The sequence below is a fragment of the Jaculus jaculus genome, chromosome 15, assembly GCF_020740685.1.
Source record: "Jaculus jaculus isolate mJacJac1 chromosome 15, mJacJac1.mat.Y.cur, whole genome shotgun sequence".
In the NCBI taxonomy this organism is placed as follows: domain Eukaryota; kingdom Metazoa; phylum Chordata; class Mammalia; order Rodentia; family Dipodidae; genus Jaculus; species Jaculus jaculus.
In genome coordinates, this window is record NC_059116.1 from 332,948 (window position 1) to 341,326 (window position 8,379).

Here is an 8,379-nt window from a genome sequence, read left to right on the forward strand (position 1 = left end):
AGATCACTGGTTACTTTACACCTCTCTAAGGCTGGGCACTACATAGCTCTTTCGAGAATCCTGACTTCCAGCTCATCTTCAGCTTAATTTCTCAGTGACCTGCAACCCAAGTATGTGAAGTTTTCAGTAGTAGTGCAGTAGAGACTTACCATCTAGTTCTGGTGGGAAGTCAAGAGCCTTGACAATAACCTGTACTGCTTTGGGGGCATTAAGGGCTGGCCAATAATTTGCTGGGATGTATCCCAGTCCTGACACTGGAATTTTGTTAATACCAAATTTTTGACATTATTTTGAATAATGTGATTTAAGATGTAAGTGGTAATAATATGAACATGACTAGTAGCTAATACTTGTCAAGCACTTACATTAGTGTCTGGGACTACTGCAGCTGCTTTACATAAATTGACTTCTGCACTAAAACATTGATTACAGTTAATAATGCAGAGGAATTCACATCTGCCTGTGAAGTTAGATTTACAATGGGTATAGGTGTCTTTTGTCTTCTCTGGGGTTGTTTGTTGGATATAAAGCACACATATAATAGCTATGATGAGCTAAATTGTGTCCACTCAGAATTCATATGTTGAAATCCTAACTCCTAGTACCTCACATGTGACCTTATTTGAAAACAGAGTAGTTGAAGATATGATTACTTAAAGAGATAATACTGGGGAGTATGTACAGGGCAGCTAATCCAATGTGACTAGTGTCTTCATAGAAAGGGAGAATTTATAGATAGACATGTACATATGGAGAATATCATATGGGCATAAAGATGGAGATGGGTTGATGTTACTTCAAGCTGAGAAATGCTACACTAGGCTGCACATAACCTAGAGAAGCTAGAGGTTAAATGTGGAACATCCTAGGATGAAACTCACCCTGCCAACAACATTGTTAATCTTGGACTTCTCTAGAACTTTGAACCACTTAATTTGTGGTATATTATGTGGCACCCCTAGGAAACTAATATAGTAGTTTTTTAGCTCACTAAAATCAGGTGAATCGAAAACTGGTAGGTTGGCAGCTCCTTGAAATACTTAGTTTTGGTGTCCTAAGTCTTACTTAGCACATAACTGTTTGAAAAAAAAAATATGACAGCAAGCAAAATATAACACGATAGGCTTTGAAATGGCAATTGAAACAGATGAGCAGGAGCTAAGAGTGCAGCTATAACTCATCTGCTGTGAGGGAGGAACTATTCTTGTTAAGGAAAAATTTAAACTACATTGTATTGGCTTTACCCTTGATTGCAAATGTCAAAACTCTGTTAATTTGATTTTTAAAGTTTAAGGTATTCTTCCATTTGATTATTCAGTACATGAATAGAATGACATTTATTGTACTTGGCTCTATGTAAGCTACACATGCAAATTTGTTCAAAAGATATTTATCCATTTAATGAGTATGTTGGGAACATATCTTGTTGAGCTAAGTAGGATGCATGGTCTGGGAAATAATAACATGTTTTGAAACTTTAGACACTGATGAAAGACAGGTCTAATGCTCATTGAATCTTGAGTCTCAGTGAAAAACAGTGTTGCAGCTAATATTTTTTTCTTTCTTGTTGCTGGGACAAACACCTGACCAGAAGCAGCTTAAGGGAGGAAGGGGTTTGTTTCTCTTAAAGAATCCAGGGGAACCACCATCAATGGCAGAGGAAGCTAGCTCATTTCAACATTCACAACAGAGAGATAAAAATCAGTATCAGCAAACATGAACAGCTAGAGCTTAGATTGATTCAAACACACCTTAAGTTTGAACTACAAGATCCGCCCCTTAGCGACACCTCCTCCATCAGGGCTTTTCCTGCTGGAGACTCAAGTTGCAAGCCTAATCAAAAATACTTCAGGCATTGGGAGACATGTATGCATTCAAACTACTACAAGCAGTGTGGAGTTAAGCTGTGTAGAGTGATATAGACAAGATAATATGTCTGTAGAACTCAGAGAAAAGAGGGAATAATGTGCTGATGCTTGTGAGGGTGGTAAGCTTCTGCCTAGATTTTGATTTATAGGAAGGGAGATAGAAAAGGCCTTCAGAAATAGAGACTTATATGATAGAGAGATAGATCAGTGGTTAAAGGAACTTGCTTGCAAAGCTTGATGGCCTGAGGTCAATTCCCCAGTACCCATATAAAGCCTGATGCACAAAGTTGCACATACATCGTAGTTCATTTGTAGTGGCAATAGGCACTGGCATCCATTTCTTCTCTCTCTTTCCCTCTTTCCCTCTCTTAACTATCTCTGCATGCAAGTAAATAAATAAATAAATAAATAAATAAATAAATAAATAAATAAAAAGAAGTAGAGACATACTGTGATCTAAACCAAGACTTTGAGGTAATTATTTTACTATTGTAGTAGGGACTTTTTAAAGACTACTCATTGAACATGTACTACATGCCCAATCCTTTAGTTATGTGGCCCTATTCATCTTCAAGGATGTAAAGAGATTGCTGTCTTGATTCTTTGTGGTCAAGAAGCTAGTTAAAATTCAAGGTGTTCATTAATGTTGGAAAGAGGAGGATAACTGTTTAGGGATAGTCAGCAATTTCTGCAATAGAGGGAATGATAAAAATAGACAACTTTGCAAGGTATATAATAATATAGTTGTTTCCAGAATGCAATAGTAAAGATCAAATTGTTCAATTTCATTTGGAGGGAATTCTGTGCCATAACAGAAGTGTGCTCCTTTAGAGAGGAAAAGACAGAGAAAAGACAGAAGAAAGCAGAGAAGGAGAGAAGAGAGCGAGTGAGACAGAGAGACAAAGAAAGAAAATGAGTGGATCATGTACATTTTGCATGTGTGCTGACTTACACAAAACCTCACTCATATCCCATTCACAGGGAAAAACTGTTCAAGTTGATGAATTTAAAGTAATGAAAATAAATACTTTTTTAGGGCACAAGCTGCATTGATACTAAGCTTACGATGCTGAGTGGGCTTTGTCTTCTATGTAGAGCAGTATGACTTGCTTTATTCTCATAGGAGACTCACTGCTCTTTGCACACATCAGGGCCATCCACTTCTAACAACTACTTTTTAGGTATGCAGAGAAACTTTGAAATTATACCTTGTTTTTGAACAAAAACTCTTATCTAGGCTACAGCCTAAATAAATAAATATTCTCTCCAAGCTCACAATATAGGTATGTCGCAGATCTCTGATAAGAAAGGGCCTGCCATATAATGCCTCAGAGGGAGTTAACCCCAATTGTGCTGGAGTGCGCCTTAACCGCGCTAAAGTTAGTGGCAACAGTTTGATCCAGGAACTCTGGGCTTTCTGTAGTAGCTTAATTATTTGCCTTTTTAGTAGGCCATTAATCTTTTCTACCTTTCCAGAGGATTGAGGATGCCAGGCAGAGCAGAGATGAAATTGTATTCTCAAAGCCTGGGAGACCTTTTGAGGGACTTTATCTTAAAAGATGGCCCATTGTCACTCTGTATGTTCTTGGGTATTTCAAACCTTGGAATAATTTCACTGAAGAGGGCCTTTACTATCTCTCTCTCTCTTTTTTTTTTTTTTCCAGCAGGGGAAGGCTTCAACCCACCCACTAAAGGTATTTACCTATACCAGCAACAAGTGGGTAAAGTCTATTTATCAGTCCTAGGAGATTGAACCTGGGTGCTTTGGGTTTGTAGGCAAGAGCCTTAACTACTAAGCCATCTCTCCAGCCCTTATCACTTTACAATTAATCTACATTTTTAGTACCTTCTACAAATATAACACTTGTTATTATCCTTAAATCCTTCTTATTAATCCTATGACATCCAACATTTGCAATTTCTTTTCATCAACTTTATATAAAACATATTAAGATCTCAATTTAAGGGGGAAAAATATAAAGAGGGAAAGGAAAAAAAGAAATCCATTTATTTATTTTCATTGCTTTTCAAATTTATTTATCTTTACCTCCTCTTACTGTTTTTGGCCTTTGTGATCTATGGCACCAAAAACCTTCCTTGATATAGGATAGTCTAGGAAGAAAAAAAATTATGAATATTAAGAACATTTGTCATGTGTCAGGAGTGTCACCTTAAATCAGGAGCATAGTGAACCCTGATACTGATTGCTGGGTGACAGTTTATTGTCTGTCAGTTTGGAGCCAGCTTGGCAGTTCTACCCTCTTTGGCACAACTGGTTTTCCTTTTAGTATTTTGCTTTTAGTTGTTACTGGAGTGGAGTAATCCTGCATAGATCCACTTAAATCAGTTATAGAAATTATTAGAGTACAGGAGGAGAATTGATTGTTCTATTGAGAAAGACCACATGGTAGACACCATCTTTAATTGGGGAAATGCCATGTGGTTGATGCCATCTTTAATTAACTATTTGTTCACTGGTATTGATTAAAGCATACATTTTAGTATTCCAGAGAAAAAGAAGAGATATAACTTTAAATTTGAGAGAAGGAAAAAGGAGTCTTATGAATATGCCCAGAATTATTTATATTGTCATAGAGCACAGCAGAGTTAGTACAGAGAGAGACAGAGCAAAATGCAAACCACAAGCCTGATTTCTGTTCAATTTTTTACCTTCCTCAGTTTTTTACCTTCCTCAGTGTGAGGCTGCAAGAAACCAGTCAATTTTCTTCCCTCCTGGTGAGTTTGTTTCCTCCCAGAAACTGCTGAAGCACAGAAACTGCTAAAGCATTGAGATGTCAGCTTTTTAAATTTTTCCTGAGGGTAGCGTCTCATGCTAGCTCAGGCTGACCTGGAATTCACTATGTCTCAGAGTGGCCTCGAATTCACAGCGATCCTCCTACCTCTGCCTCCCCAGTGCTGGAATTAAAGGCGCGTGTCACCATGCCTGCTTTTTTTTCAAATTACCTGGAGTACCTGTGGAGCCTAAGCTGATGGAAGCTATGGCTAGTGTTTACTGGTGGCTCATAGAAGTTTTAATAAGGGGAAACTGAATAAAAAATGTGCCTTTTTGTACAAAAATCATTATCACACTATCTTGGTGGGACCTCCATTCTATAATGAGGAAATTGTGGTTCTGGTGTGCTTTCTAGAACCCCACGCCCGGAGCTCATGTCTACAAAATTGACAATTTCACATTAAAAAAAAAAGATTTTTAACAACAGCACAATTTATTCAGATCTTATAAAAGAGTGGGGAAGGAAAAAAAAATCTGGCAGGTAAAGGAAAATAAAATAGAAAACAACAACATCAGAAAACATCATGTGGAGCCCAAAAGCCCACATAGGCCACATGTAGCCCAAAAGCTCAAGTAGCCAAACATGGATCTTGAAAAAAAAAATACAAAAGGAGATTTTAAAAAACAAATGTATTTTCAAAAAAAAAAAAAAGAAAGAAAAAATAAAGACAATTAAAAAAAAGTGTCTCTTTTCACCTCAGCAGGTGGAAGAGAACTCTTACCCATCCAAAATCCCCCCCAAAATTATCAGGTGTAAAAAGCAAAAGTCAGCATTTGCTCTCCTGAATGTTACTTAGCTCATTTCGAAGTTTTAATTAGCAACCATGACCATTTCCTTAAGTAAACCAAATATAACTAAAATAATTCACCATAGCATGAAGAAATTCAGCATCACTTTCTTTTCTACCCTTTTCATTTTTCTCAGTGGCAGCAGAGGCTCCACCTCACAGTTAAGTCCTTGAAATTCCAACCCTCAAAGCAGTTCAGCAAATTAAAACAGACATCACTTATTGAGCTAAACACGAACACAGAACTAGGCCCAAAGGAAATAGCGTGGGACAGTAGTTTTCATTCTCTCTGTTTTGCAGTTTTTCAAGGCTTAGTGAGACTTAGAAGGCTTAAAGTTTTGCCTGAAGACATTGTTGACCATGTTTAAACTGGGTTCAGACTCAGGTGATTTTGGTTCCTAACATCTTTTCTAACTTTCTATAGTCTTCTGTAGGCTAATGTTTCACTCTTAGTTGATAGAACACTGATAGAAAATACAATGAAAAATTGAAATAACATGAAATAAATAATGGCCCATTAGGTATAGCCTAACTTATCTATTTGTTTTTAAATTTTTTTTATGAGAGAGAAAGCAAACAAGAGAGAGTGCTAGGCTATCTCTCTAGCCCTTAACTTACCTATTTTAATAGCAGTAATTCTAAACCTTTTGTGTCTTGAAGAGTCATTTTGGAAGATGTAAAAATACAGTACTCATCATTAGCCCTTAGAGATTCTAACTTAGGAAATGGAGCCTGTGGTTCTGTATTTTCAGTGAACAATCCAGGAGACACATACATGTAGAACTACCTTTGAGAAACATTGGCAAGTGGAAATGAGCTGATGAACATACAGAATTCAGCTCATGGATCCAGCACTGCTATGCATTGGAGTCTGGTTCTCTCAGGCCAACTATCTTTTGTTTCAGATAAATAGAAAGGGACTCAGTCAAATTCAGACAATAGGGCTTCAGAGAAGACTGATTGCAGTACAAGGAGAGTACTTCTCAAATGGGACAAGTAGAGACAAATAAAGATGGTTGGAAATGGTTATTAAGAATGGCCCAGGGAGACGCGAGGCCGGCCGGCTGCGCCCCGGGGTCGCCGCGCCGCGCCGGGGACTCGAACCCGCAGCGGCTGCCCCGCGTCCCCATCGCCGCGCGCCCCGCGCTCCGGATCCCCCGGGACGCCCGTCGCCGGGGGATGCTGCCGCCACCGCCGCCGCCAGAAACTTCTTAAATGACCGCGTCCGGCTGCCCGCCGAGCATTTCTGGGCTGGGGAGCAAGGAGGAAAGGAAAGTGGAAAAAAACTGAGAACTTCCTGATCCCTCTCTCGCGCTCTCTCCGCTCCCGGTCGCCGTGAGACATGTCTGAGACTCCTGCTCAGTGTAGCATTAAGCAAGAACGAATTTCATACACACCTCCAGAGAGCCCCGTGGCAAGTTATACTTCCTCGACCCCGCTTCATGTTCCTCGAGCGCTCAGGATGGAGGAAGACTCGATCCGCCTGCCAGCGCACCTGCGCTTGCAGCCGATTTACTGGAGCAGAGATGACGTAGCCCAGTGGCTCAAGTGGGCTGAAAATGAGTTTTCTTTAAGGCCCATTGATAGTAACACGTTTGAAATGAACGGCAAGGCTCTCCTGCTGCTGACCAAAGAGGACTTCCGCTACCGATCTCCTCATTCAGGCGATGTGCTCTATGAACTCCTTCAGCATATCCTGAAGAACCTCCTCAGATCCCGTCATTGCCGTGTTCATGGCTTTTCACCTCAACACAGCGCTATCCCTTTAGTATTTCTGACCACAGATTTTTAGACAGTCATTTTCAATCCCCCACCACCACCCTTTTCTAGCCGTCTACTTAGACTCTTCCACCATAGTTGCAGACAGCAAGCTTTGGAGCCGAGTCTTTTATGCCGAGAAGATGAGGTGTGCCTTGCAGAGCACCTGGCCCCCTTCCTCGCTCTCTGTTTCCTCTACACCGGTAGGTGAGCATCTCCCAGCCTTCCGGGAGGTCTGTGCTCAGACAGCAGTAGGTCTCAGGTGAAGCTGGCTACATAGGGCTGTCCACCAGCCACTTCCGAGCTGCGTGGGCTCCGCAGGGGTTGGAGATGCTCAGAGTTCTCCCTGGGCCTTACTCACCAGGACACCAGCCTGCAGGCAAAACAGATGGACTATGGTTGAGACACTGGAAATGAACTGATCGGGGCCCTTTGGTCTTGCTCCAGCCCTGCCTCTTAGCCAGCCGTAGGTAGGCACCCTGCAGAACCAGCCTGCTCTTGCTGTTCCAAGACACCCCTATTCTGCCTTCAGGGAGGTCAGTGGCCTTCTGGGTGAGGTGTGATCTGGGTCAGCTTGAGGGTGCTGCAGGTGTCTTTAAAGCATGTTCAGGTGACACTTTTCAGCCTTTAAGATGACTGGTACTGTATCTCAAATGGGAAGATTAAACCAAATACTTGGTGTGCTTAGGCAAGCCACTGGGTTTAAGAGCTAGAGAGAAAGATTGGATTTATTTATTTTTTTTTTTAATTGAGGTCCTCTGTATGAATATCAAATAGGAGACCAGGACCTCATTTTGGCCAATTTACTCTCCTGTAACAACTCAGTCTCTTACTATCCAAAGAATCTTACAGGTGAATTACGGAGAGATGTTCCCTTTATCTCTAAGGATTCCTGTATTACAAGCTTTGAGAATATGTAAGATATAGAAAGACGGCATCAGCCTCTTAGAGATGCTAATTCCTGTGTCATCTTTATTTCTCATCCAGATGTTAGCCATAATGATTTTCTGTTCACTTTCTTAACTGCAAGTCTTCCCTGTTTGTTCTTTGGGAGAAGATGTGGGTGGCGCTTCACCAGGGGTGCCTTGTCCTCGGGCTCATACTAAATTCTCAGACTTTGAAGAGGCACCACTTTCTATCCCGCCCAGGGGATCCATCCAGCACAAATTTC